Genomic DNA, 13,580 nt, shown 5'->3' on the forward strand with positions numbered 1-13,580 from the left:
ATGTAAAGTGTTTCTACAATAGAGAGATCTGTCCTTCCCAGCTTCTTTTGGGGAAAAGCTGGAGGACTTTTTAAAGTTGTTTTCTCTCCTTTCTATGTTTTTCCTTTCTTTTCCTTTAAAAAAAGGAAAAAATACATAGTGATACCCCACTTCAGAGGCAAAAGGTGTTGAGATCCTCTCCACACTTTGCAGAATCAGGCCCAACATGCTGTGTGTCTAGAACCAGCTAATCAGCTGCCTGTTTTGCCTGGTGCTCGGTGCTGACTCTGATCTGTGACCTCATTATCGAGGAGCTCTCTCTGTGCCTGATTAGAGTACCTCCCCTGCTCTGAAAAGGAAGTGTAATCTGTTGCTGAATGAGGTGCTCAGGCCCTAATTTCTGTCTCCCATTTCTCACTCATCCCATTGCTTCCACTGGAAAATGTTGCCCTTTTTGCTTTTGTTCTTTTTTTTTTTTTTTTTTTTGCTTTTGTTTTTCTGTGTCTTCCTTAATGTTCTCACACTGTGGCAGCAGTGTTCTGGCTGAACTGATTCCTTTCCCTCCTGTATTATTGCCCAGCAGTAAGCTGGACTTATGCTCCATACACACAATTTCCAGAGCAAAGCAAGTGATTAATGTGATGTGTCACTAACAGCCCAGATGTGCTCTGGCAGGGCTGTGGCACTCTTTGCTTGCGCTGTTTTGGTACTGTGCTGCAATAGGCCTGTAAAGTGGGGCTGAGAAAACATCTTTGTCAGTAAGGGTTGCTCCGGAGGCCGTATTAGCAGGTTGGGGGAAGCTGTCACATTGCAGCCACATGTTATCGATCTCGGATGGTGCTGCACTGGACTCTTCCTCTGCACCATGGACCAAAGCTGTGGCCGGTGCAGCTGGATGGCTTCTGAATAAATTTTTTTCCCTCTTCTTTTGTTAGTGCTGGAATCTGTAGAGCTTGTAGGTCACAGCTGGGTCAGTTTTTTGGTACATGTAGGAGGAAGAGAGAGAGATGTAAAAGAGCACCTGCTTCTCTTTCTGCATCAAAATGGGGTTATAAGATGACAGGTTCTTTTGTCTTGATGGCACAGTGCCCTTCCCCTCTACCCTAGCAGTATTCAGGCAAATATTTAGCTTATCACCTCCCCATTTTCACACAACAAACGGCCCAGTGTAGGTTAATGTTTGGGGAACCCTAACAACTGTGGGTTTTAACTTTTTCCATGCCTTGGAATCTGAAGAGAGGGCCTAGAGAGATGCAAGTGCTTTCAGGTTTTTGTACAGGGCAAAAAGAGAAGAGGGAAAAAAGTAAAAAAACATATGATTTCAATCTAGATGAATGCAAACAGGGCCGCCTCTTTCCCAGTCCTTCTAGATCTGTGTAGTACGCTATACTGGTAATGTGACAGATGGTGCCAGCCATGGAATAGCTTCATCCAGCCTGCTGCCTCTTCTTCAGCAGACCCAGAGTGTCTTTGATCCCTCCTTGGAGGAGAGTCTGGCTGAAGGCAAGCCTCTTTCTTTTGCTGCCATCATGGATAGGAGGAGATGCCAGTGCTCCCATGAGCCCTGTGATGAGGCTGAGGGAGGGAGATGCATGCTAGGACACCTCACCCCCACCCCCCCATTATCATCCTGCTACAAACAGTAACATCACTGTAAGTGTGTGGACTAAGTCCTCTAAATTACTTCATCTGTGGTCCTAATTGCATCATTATTTAAGCAGTGCTCATTTTTAAGCACATGCTTTCCCATACGTAAAGGCAAATGTTTTCAATTTGTTTATTGCTGCACAAGTGTCAAAAACGTAGAGAACACCACTGCAGTTGGCACTATTTGCCTTGCACATTGAAAGCCTAGGCAGTGAGACTAATGCTTGACTGGCATATGGAGAATGAACTGCCTTCTTATACTTGCCAGGTGTATTCTTCTCTATTGGGCTCAAGGCATGTTGGGTAAGGAAAATAGGCAATGCGGGAAAAACTGCATACCTATGAGTAAGCAATATCTGTTCAGTATTTTCACAGAAGACTTTAATGTTCTCAGTTCAGCACATTTTGTTATCACTGAAATGAAAAGCTCAGTGAAATGCAGAGTTATTGTCCCAGAGGAAGTTCCTATAGCCCACACTTGTTTTCATTGTTATTGATGATAAAGGTGTGTTTTTGGGTTTTTTTTGAGTAGAAAATCCTCAAACTTCAGAACTGGATTCAGATGTAACATTTTAATACGCCCAGAATCCAATTATTTTGTATTAGTTATTGGGCTGATGCCAAATACTTTAGGGTCAGTGCAACATGAACTATATTTTCGTGTGCAGTGCAGTTCCATTGTATTCTATGCAGTGCAGTTACCGTACAATGGTAGCTGTACTGTAGGGTCTTTATGTCCCATTCTCCCATAGGGACCAGAGTCTTTGGCCAAGCTACTGCATGGCAAAAAGGCATGCATCTCCTATGGTGTAAAGTGGAACATTGACATTGCATCACATGAAAGTCTTTCTCTAGAGTGCAGACCAGAGGTAAAAATGGGGACCACTACTGAAAGTAAATGCACTGCCTGGAAAATACAGTTTTATGTTATGGCAAGTTTATATAAATCCTTTTCTGATAAGTTTGACAAAACTAAACACCCCATTTTGGGTTGCAGTGAATTGAAGCATTTCATTGCTAATTATCCATTTGGAAAATGGAATTCTCTTTTAGAAAGCCATCCCAAAGGAAACATTCATTGAGCTATACAAAACAGAAAGATCTATTTCCTGAGACAGATCTTTTGTATTTGCACAACCTTAGGTGGATTTGAAATACAATATAATCAGCAAGTATCTCTAAGGCTGAGAGAGCTGGGCCTGTTTAGCCTGGAGAGGAGAAGGCTGAGGGGGGATCTTATTAATGTGTACAAGTATCTGAAGGGAGGGTGTCAAGAGGATGGGACCAGACTCTTTTCAGTAGTGCCCAGCGACAGGACACGAGGCAACGGGCACAAACTGAAACACAGACAGTTCCATCTGAACATGAGGAAAAACTTTTTCACTGTGAGGGTGACAGAGCACTGGAACAGGTTGCCCAGAGAGGTTGTGGAGTCTCCTTCTCTGGAGATATTCAAAACACGCCTGGACGCGATCCTGTGCAACGTGCTCTAGGTGACCCTGTTTGGGCAGGGGGGTTGGACTAGATGATCTGCAGAGGTCCCTTCCAACCTTAACCATTCTGTGATGTACAGTGTTTATTTGCTAAGTCACTGTCTGATACAGTTTTCAGTGTCCTGTGTAATAAGGTCCAAGCCTTAATCAATGCGGCCATCCTAAAATAATTCCTTTCTGCCTTTCAGATGAAATCCTTAAGACACTTGACAGTAATCATTTCCTTGCATACTTATCACTGAACCAAGCTAGACAGATTTAGCTTGTGCTAGCTAGACAAATTTCAGTTTTCAGCATGAGTTTGCGATGAGCAGGGCACCCTGTAACTGGTGAATGTCACTGTAAGCTAAATATGTGAGCCTTGACAGACATTTGTTTAACCTGTTGTTAAAGGTCTCCAGTGATGCTTGCTCATCAGGCAAGCTGTTCCAGTGCTTCATGGTTCTTAAGTTAAAAACTTTTCCTAACATCAATTCTAACACTTCCTTGCTGCAATTTTAGCTCATTATTTCTTGTCCTTTTCAACACGGACGCAAAGAACAGATTGTTCCTTTTCTCTTTGTAGCAGCCTTTATATATTTGAACAGTTATGTGTCTCCTTTCAGTTTTCTCTTATGTTAAAAAGAAGCAATGTTTTCAATCTTTTCTTTGATTTTCTAGACCTCTAGTTATTCTCATTGGTCTCCTCTGGACTCTTTCTAATTGGCCCACTCCTTTCTTGAAGTGTAGTTCTCCAAACTGGACGTGGTCTCCAGCTGAGTACAGTAGTGTTTCCTTCCATATCTCAGCCTGTACTCCTCTTCATACATTCCAGGATGCTTGTCTCATTCAATCCACCAATTAATGATTTTCTGTGTGTGTAGCTCTTAAGTGCTTCTTTCTGCTGTCACTGTTTTCTGTGCACCATCCAGGCTCTGTGTAGAGCATAGAACCTCCTCATTACTGTATATTCATGGATATCTATAAAATACTAACATAACTCCTCAATGCCCATCCATAACATGTCTAAGGTACAAGCTGTTTTTGAGAGCTAGCATGAGGTATACCTGTGTCTATGGCCTGTGGCACAGGGGAAGAACATCATTTCTGACTGTCTTGGCTTCCCTATCCTGATGCTTTTATTTTCCTCTGTTACTAGGCCAAATGGAGGTTGAATAGAACATGAAGCAGGAGGCAAGTTCAAATTTATGCCCTGGAATCCACAGTGAAATGCCTTAAAAACTTTGCTACTACACAGAGGGTGAACTCTACTACAGTCAAATATCAAACTTTTTTTTTTTTTAATACCTGAATATAGTCCAGCATCAGCTAGTTTTAGGACCAGACTGAGAAAACTAAGTCTAATTTTTCAGAGTAGAGTATTTCCATTAGCACGTAGCAGTAAAGAACAAATCTCTCTTTGTCTTCACTACAACTTTTGCCTAATGAGTACTTCTGCAAAACTAATTCTGACCTCAGGTTGGCCAGCAGAATGAGGAATATACTCTTGCAAAGTGTTTAGGTTCAGGCAACTTTCTTACCATTGTATAGAAAGTCTGTGAAAGGGTGATATTTTAAGAAATCCAGAAACTATACCTTATCTTTTGTAATCCCTTTCTTCACATCTTGAAGTCTCTGTAACAAGGAAAGAACAAGATTGCTACTTCCACCACAAAACAGTGTTCTTCATCAATTCATAGTCCATCCTACAACTAATTCTACAAGCATGGAAAATACTGAAATCATGGAATTAATGAATTCGTAGTGCGTATGCATAAGAGGACTGAATTTGGGTCTACACAGATGACTTTACTTGCATTCCCTCATTTTCAAAGTAGATTTTGCTTCACTAATATTCTTTTTCTGTGCTTTAAAAAGAAAACTAATAGTCTTAAGTTTGACTGAAAATTACAGAGGAGTCTACACTGGGTTTCAAGCATAAGATTGAAAGATTGGCCAATTTTGTTGACCGTCTAGACTATAGCCTCGAGAAGTGCATTCAGGATGGGATTTTGAGTGAATGGGAGAATGCAGCTGAGAGAACCTGAAGCGTGCCTAATCTCTTCAAAGTGTCATTGGGAGCAGTCTTTCCTGCAGCGTGATAAGCCACAGCTCCTTTTCTTGACCAATCCCATCTGCATTCCTGGTAGCTGCATTGTATGAGTGAAGGGTCTCTAATATTGACTGCTGCAAAGATAGGTGGGATTTTAAGATGGCTTCGGTTCAGGTTGCCTAAAAAGGCAGCACAAGGAGCCAGGTCCCAGGACAACTCAGAGGCCACAGCTGCCTTAACTAGAATGATCTGTGGCATGGGGCCTCATCTTTTTACCTTTTGAGGTAATAATTGGTATCTTAATAGGTAGAACATGTTGTTTAGTTTGCCGTTCCTAAAGAACGGAGGCACATCCAGGGAAATTCATTGGTATTCTTCTCTTGTTTACTGTTAGCTAAACACAGACCCTTGACCAGTTGCTTGGTTCGTGCCTCTTGACTGACACATTTGAGCCTAAACAGTCCTACTAGGGAAAATCGAAACCCAGTTCTTTAGTTCCAGGCATCTGAAAACATGGCAGAAAAAATAATAATAGAAAGTCTAAGTAACCTTCTTTAATTTTTGGCCTTAGTCTCTGTGCTACCTTTACTAATGTTTTCTAATGAAGTCATGGTAACTCAAATCTTCACACCTGTGGTGAGAGTCAAAGAAGGAAAAGGGCGTGAAGAGTTTCTTTTTAGATCAAGGATGCAGCACTGATATGAAACTTAATCTTACTGCTGCCTACGCGGTGCCTTTTCAGTGGCTGAGAAAAGAACTTTGTTTGAGGCTAATACAGAACCTTCCAGCAGCTGTTCTCTTGGCAGCCTTCTCTAGGAAGGCTTCTTCCCCCTCTATATGATGTCATGCCTTTTTTATAAATGATATATTTCTAATATAATATGATTTCTAGGTGTCCATCTAAGGTGTCCATCTACGGTGTCCATCACCTTAGTCTCAAGATGCAATGGTGGGGGGCTGTTATTCCCTTAGAAATCAAGATTTGCTTCAGTGACAGACCAGATGAATTAGCAGTCAGTGTAGCCCAGAATGGAGGATGCAGAAATCCACCCATGTGATAAGATAAATTCTACCCTTATTGCTACCTATTAAAAGGAAAAAGTCCAAGAAGTAGGTCATTTCACAACACAATGCACTTCTGTAATTTAGATGCTGCAATGTAACACCAAGAATATGTAAGGCTGTGGAACATTTCACATTTTATTCAGTTAGTGATATTCACTGCTAATTCCAGAAACAGCAGGCTCAGTGTATGCAAAAGTGTATCCAGCAGCTCTAGCTAGATACGAAAACTTAAGAAATAGCTTTAAAGTATTTTAAAAAGTTTCTTTTTTTTCCCTCATCTTTTTTTAATTGCAGGTTTGGAATCTCTTTCTCTCTCATATGATATTTGGTTGATCTTATGGCAAAAAATCTTAATGTTTTTTCAGAAAGGCATTTCTAGTGATATTTGTTCTTTATCCTTGTGTATTCCGTGGTAAAAGATAAAGCAGCAAGATGGACCTTGGTCTGGCTTAGTCCTGTTCTGGGATACTACGTGCGTGGTTTGGGTTGGTTTTATCTCTGCAGTGACTGTGAACACACTCAGACATCCTGAATTCTCATGAGGTGTGGAGGTGTATTCTTTGACTTAAAAGGTAATTGTGACCACACCAAAGTACTGAGTCTTCTGTCTTCAGTACCTGTTAAGGAAAATTTATTTTTCAGCATAAGCCTCTTTCTTAATAACTATTTTTACTGTGTCCTCAATAGAGCAATTGAAGGCATTCCCCTTTTCATTTTCAGCCCTTCTTTCTTGCTCACATCTTGAATCCCTTTTGTTTCTTTCTTTATATTCTACTTCAGGGAGTGTTTCTCTGTATCTTCCTAGAATTCTTCTGAACTCAAAACAGTCCCTTTTCTCTTTTAGAGCTTTCCACAAAGTTAAAGTTATTCAGAACCTATAATGGATTTATAAGGTGAAAAATTTTCATTAGGGAAGTTTGAAATAGTCCTGTTTTATTGTTTAAGCATTCTAGTCACTGTATTCCTTTTTTTTAACTAGATAAACGCACATTCTTTCTTAAACATAATTCAGATTAAATGCAAAATCACATTACTTTAGCAACATAGCACAAATCACATTTGAATCTTATTTGTCTGGTTTCAGTTATTTATCATCAATGTTCAATGTATTGTTTGTCATGATGGGCAAATAGACTCCATCACTGTACTGAATGATGATTATGTACATACAAATACCTGAATACAGTTGTTATCCCCAGGGAACTGTCAAATATGTTCATATCAGGTATACGCAGTCCACTTAAGGTTCTTAAAAGAAGTATAGCAGCTTTAGCTACCTATCACTGAAGTTTTGGATCACTGCACACATAGCCTGTCCCAATTACAAAGTAAACTCTTGTTAGCAGGTGTAAGTGTTCATTTCTACTTGCTGGTTGGGACAGGCTTGAAACACGCAGTTTTGGTGGGTCAGTTGATAGGTCGTAATTTATTAAGTTGCAGGAGCTTGTTTTGTTTGGTGCAGATGACTTTAAGGAAGTCTTAGAAAGGCTCTGAGCAGTCTGTCTTCACAGTTAGCTGTTCTGAGAAGTGATATGGGCAGCTGGTGAAAGGGCAGCCTGTGACAGAAATAAGGAATCAGCGAGACACAGGATGCAGCCTGTGAACAACTGGGCTAAACTTAAGAGGTATTCTTCCTAGCTAGCTAAACTTAAGCAGCCTCCAGGTTAGTGCCTCTTTTCGTGATGCTGGCGTCATCTACTAATTTGCCAGGCTATCAGCGGCCATTCCCCTTTGGTGCATGCCTGTGTCCGGCCTGCACCCAAAGCTGTTTCCTGCTTAACAGCACCAAGTTGGAGAGGAATTGAATATTGGCCACTTGCCAAGTCTAGCACATAATTTTTTTCTCACTTTTGTTGCTCCCTCTCTATCTGCATTTTCACTTGATTGCAGAGACGCACTTTTCATCATTGTGAAAAGCCATCTGATTAGGGCTTTCATTAACCCATGAGTGAAGCTTCTTATCACAGGTTTAGCCAGAGAAATTCCTTGAATGCTTCAGAATTGCAAAGTTGCCATTTTTAAGAAAACTCAAAACTAGATTGCTATTTTGTCTTTAGCTCAGCTTAAAACAAACTCTTCTTTCTCAGCAGATTTAAAGGAAACCTAATTTACTGTATTTTTTTTTTTTCCCCTCTTTATTCCCCCAGAGTGTCGGGGCTGTCATAGGGTTCTTTTACTGCTGATTACCACAGACTGTGTGTTTCTTTACTACCCTATCCCTGACCATCCATTTAGACTGGTCCAATTCATTAAACAAAGGACAAACTGAACTGTCAAAAGTAGTGCCTCTGTTAAACCATATTCAGAATCAGTCTTTGTAAAAAAGGAATGTAGAATATGAACTTGCAGCAATTACAGATAATATTTTTCTGTGAGGATTTCAGTATTCTGATACTGCTGTTCCATAATGGTTTCCTGAGCCTCTGTTCTCTTTCTATCCGGTGATCATTATTTCTGTTGTATTTCTGATTCTGATTTTATTCATAGTACATCAGTTTGTGTTACCTAGTTTGTACTGATGGATAGCCTCTTGTCATTGTGCTAGTTTCATTTTGGGAATATAGAATGATTATTAAAATTGAAAGTGTAAAGTTTACTTCTCAAACTCTCTGTATATAGCTTTTGCCAGTCATTTTTCTCCCCCTTTTTTTCTGCCTTCTTTCCAGGGAAAACTGTAAAGTGGATTTGTGTGTCCACACCAGGAACCATCTTTCTGACTCCCTTAGGCATCCTGACACACTCTGATACAGATATCAGACATGGGGCAAAATCAAGCTGGTCTGTGTTTAAGTGGGCAAGATCAGCTTTGTTCAGAAAGCTCTGATAAAAAAAATGGGCAAGTTCATGAGCACTGCTTTCCTTGCTGTGCTTTCTCATAAGGCTTTCTGGGAGCCATGTCCCAGAATGGTACTAAAAGAGTATGCCTTAGCCAGGATAGCCCTCTGAGTCAGTCAAGGTCTGATACAGAGTTAGAGGTGTGTGCATTCAGCCAATATTTTGGTGAATGAATTCTGGAGAGCCCCAAGTTAGTTCAGAGATTGCTGTTAAAATGAAACTACAAGGTAGGAAATGTTATGGGGATCATCTGTTATACTGCTGGCAGACAGCTTCCTGAGCCAAAGTTTTTATACCTTTGGCTACAGCTGGTAACTGTTTTAGAAACTGGTTCTTGAAATTCCTGTATTTGAAACTATAGAGTTAACTTTTATGCTGTAGGCTTTTTATTTGTCTCTTGGGTTAATGACAGGCTGCAAGCTGATATCACACACATACAGAAAAGCCTCAGTGAAAGTACTGCTGTCAAGTCAGACCAGAACTGACACAGGCATCTTCTCCTTTACCAGGCAGTTTTAACATTTTGCAAGCATGTGTTTTATCTGTCCTGGAAAACTGCACTGAGGAATCTGTTGATTTCAATGAAACACAAAGATTCATGGGTTATGAGGCCAGAAAGAGCCATGTGATAATGATTATGATAATCTAGACTGATTTGCTATATAATTAATTCCTGTCTATGTCTGTTACAAAAAAGAAGATCCTGTTTTAATTTAAAGTTTGCCAGTAGCAGATAACACACTATAACCTGTAGCAAATTATTTCAATGGCAAATTATCTTCCTGGTAAAAATAAGTCATATTTTAAAATGTGGATTTCTCTAACTTCAGTTTCCAGTCCCTGCATCTATTATTCCTTTGTCACACAGACTGAAGAGTCCTCTACTGCCAAATTCCATTTTCTGCATAGGTGCTTGTAGATTGTGATCAGATCACCCTTTAACCTCTGCATATTAAACAGAATGAACTTTTGAATGTTCTTCACTATGGGACATGCATTCCAGTCCTTTAATTACATTCCCTTTTCTAATTCCTGAACCTTGGTTTAACAATGTCTTGAACTGTGGATGTTAGAAGCTGCCTTAGTATTTCAGTGACAGTTACAGCATTGCCTAAGCTAGAAATACTGAGGTCTGTCTTTTCCTGTTCAGGATTCACCTGGTTATATATCCAAGGATTATTTTTATCATTTTGGTTACAGTGGTGAGAGGTCTGTTCTATCTGATCCATCAAGATCTTGGCGTTCTGCACTGAGACCACCACCACTTACGTGGTGCTCTGCATTGCATCTTTTGAGACACAGCCTCAGTTCTCCAAATACGGCCATTAATGAGACCTCAGATCAGCCATGTGAACCTGTTTGCACTTATTCCTTAAACACAATTGTATTTTCAATTTCTCGGGCTATGGATGTGGGTTTTGTTGTTGTTTGTTTGTTTTTTAAGAATATAATCTAGAACAACAAACACTTCAATAATAGAGTTTTCACGTTTGGGTGATCTGTTTCTTTGTAAAGATTGGATTTCGAACTCTTGTATCTATTCAATATCCCTTTTCCTCTCACCCCCAAGCTTTCCTTTGTCCTTGGTTTGTTTGTCTTTTCTTCCAAGCTTGCTCTCAGATCTCCAATTTTCAGTGACTTTCTGGGTTGCAACTAACTCTACGTAATTTTTTCTAGATTCTTTGAGAATTTCCTGTCTCAGGGATTCTCCAGCTGTGGTACATGTACCACTAATGAAATACAAGGTAGTCTGCAACAAACCCCAGACAAACCCAAAGACAGACACTGTGCCTTTCCCCAGAAGAGACAAGGAGTTAGCCCAGTATCAAGCATGTGAAATGAGGAGGTGCAACTTGTATATGGCTCAACTGAGAGCTGGAAGCTGCTTATATATGTGGGAGTGTATTCTTTCTACCAGCAACCTGCAGAGTTTACCAAAAGTAGATCACTGAGCCATAGCTAAGATAAAACCAAAGCACCAACCATCACACATAGTTATCGTGCTATGTTTCTGTTCCTCTCATACATGGAGGAAGCTGGGGCAAGATTTTCCTGATATAGTTTAGAGGGGTGTCAGGAATAGTCTGATGAATTGTTAGTGATATTGTACAGGGACAGTTCTCCCATGTTAGGATCATCAGAGTCACAATTTCTTCAGGCTTGGCAGTCTCTTGCCCGCCAAAGAAACTCAATGCTGAGGTGAAACCAAAAATACAGAGCTGCGCCAAATTCATGCTAGTCAGGGAATCCCATATGCAAGTGGATGTCTTTGCTAGCTGGCTAAGCTAGCGTTTCATCTGCTTTGAGCTGCAAGAACGCTGCAAAAGGGACAGGACAGGTTGTTAGGTCCTGACTGTTTTTTGTCTTTTTGTTTACCTTCTTTGTAAATAAGTACTTTTAAAAATCTGTTTTAAAATGATATGCAACAAGTTTCAATGAGTGCCTCTAGCTCTACTATTGCTGGATTTGGCAGAGAGCAGTTCTACATTCACCTTCTCCACCATCTTCATGATATTGTAAACTTTGTTCGTATTCTCAGTTCTCTCCTCTCATGAAGAGCCATGACCTTTTCGGTCTTTCCTCATAAAGCAGCTGTTCCATCCTCTTAGTTGTTATTTATTTTCCTCTGTGCCTTCAACTCTACTGTGGTTCCTTGAGATGCAGAGACTAGAACTGTACACAGGGCTCTTGAATAGTGTTTATGAAAAGTGCTGAGACTTTTTGCACACACAAAGTATGTACAGAGGTCCTAGGCAGTCCAAATCACCATAGCTGCTATATGTGCCCAGAGTACATCTGGTACTCCCTACATGTGCCTCTTTTGGGTAAGGATGTAGCTGCAGCTTGCCTGCGCTGACCAGCTGAGATGCCCCTAGCTGTCCGGCAAGAGAGGCTGCAATGCACAGCCTTGCTGAGTCACTGGAAGGAGGTGTATAGTCTGCCTAGCCAGAACTTTTGGATGTGGTTAATCCACAGAATAAAACTACTACAGTTCCAGAAACTGAAAGTATATTTTATTGGTGTTGCAGATACTAATATCCTTGATGTTTTTGAAGTATGTGAGAGGGTAGAGTGTTTTAATGGGAACTGGAGCAAAAGAAGCTATTGTGGGTCAATACTGTCCTTTGCTGAGAGGAATTACTCCTTTGTGTTGTGACTCCAAGTGGGAGTTCACAGTTGGGTTCTCCTTTTGCTCTGGATATAGGGTCTTTTGCCTTTGGAGTAGGAAGACCTGATGCTCTGCTGGCTGCCATGGAGAAATTCTCCTTTAATGCTAAGCAAAGGCTGGGAATTCCTAACTCATGGTGAATGTGTTGAACTGTAATTTTATTTATTTTTCATCCATAGGTCACCTACTTCAGAATCTTATACCCCATCCTTTCTGTCATTTGCCTTTTAAAACTTACTGCAGATTCATTTCTTGGACTTTGCTGTCCTGCAGGCTAACGTGGTGTTCCATAGTTTATTTCTGCTAGTTGCTACTGGGATTATGTCTGTCTGTCTGATTCTGGAAAGGGCCTTCTCTCATCTACTTGTGCTCAATTTGATGGCAATGGCAGGTTTTCAGCCTATAGAATGCCAGTGAAGAAGTATTATTTATTTGTTCATACAGTGCCCAGGAGCCCTCAGATTGGGTAGTACAAATGTGTGTCCAAACATTACATCTGCATGTGTTTTAAGCCTGTCTGTTATGGAAAATCAGGCTCGCCGGCCTCCATAACAGGGTCCGACCCTAGGTTCCTGCTGAGGCAGAAGTTCGAAGTCAGATTGAAGAGAAATAAAATTTAATGATACACGTGGGGTAATTACAGCTCGAGCTGGGTGCCTCCGAAGAGGGACCCCGAACAAAGAAATCCCTGGGCAATTATACCCTTACAATACAAATTCCCCACCCCTTAAGCGACAGTTTGGACCAATAGTAATAGTTAGGTCTGGGGTCTTCCCCTTCTTCCTTGGGCCCCTCCGTTGTCTCTAGGCAGGCTGCTTCTTATCTTCAAGGTTGGCTACTCCTGCTGTCCGTGCAACTTCTTTATCTCTCCAGCCTGAACCGGCTCTGGGGCCCCCTTTTACTTATCTAGGTAAAAGTTCACAGCCTGAGGCCTAAGGCTTCAGCAAATTCAGCTACTAACGCTAAGCAAGTTAGGCTAAGCGATTAATTCTAGACAGCTTCAGTCCGATATTCTCTAACACTGTCCATACACCAGATGAGATATTTGTAGAATTAACAATCCCTATCCCTCTTAACAATCCTTCCCCTTCTCTTTTCATAGTAAATTGCTGACAACTCTTTCTGCTAGCGTTTTGAAAGCAAAAGAAATCAAATTTGTGTGTGTGTGTATGCCAGATGTAATAGACACAAAGTATTTTAAAATAATAACCCCTTAGAAGAAATCAGAGTCTTGAGTAGTGTTGCAGAACATGAATTCAGTCAAAATTCTGCTATTTGCAGAAATACTTTTGCTTGATCTATGTGCTGGTGCTAGGTTTAGGAAGCATGGAAGATGGCTGAAAGGAAGTACTATTTGCAA

General features: G+C 40.7%; 1 protein-coding gene across 1 annotated transcript in view; it reads left to right on the forward strand.

Annotated features, from left to right (window-relative positions):
- NRXN3 (neurexin 3) overlaps positions 1 to 13,580 on the forward strand; it is a 185,127-nt gene that overhangs the window by 126,391 nt on the left and 45,156 nt on the right. The gene's annotated exons all lie outside the window — the stretch shown is intronic.

The sequence above is a fragment of the Apteryx rowi genome, unplaced genomic scaffold (genome assembly GCF_003343035.1).
Source record: "Apteryx rowi isolate R43461 unplaced genomic scaffold, aptRow1 scaffold_137, whole genome shotgun sequence".
Classification (NCBI taxonomy): Eukaryota; Metazoa; Chordata; class Aves; order Apterygiformes; family Apterygidae; genus Apteryx; species Apteryx rowi.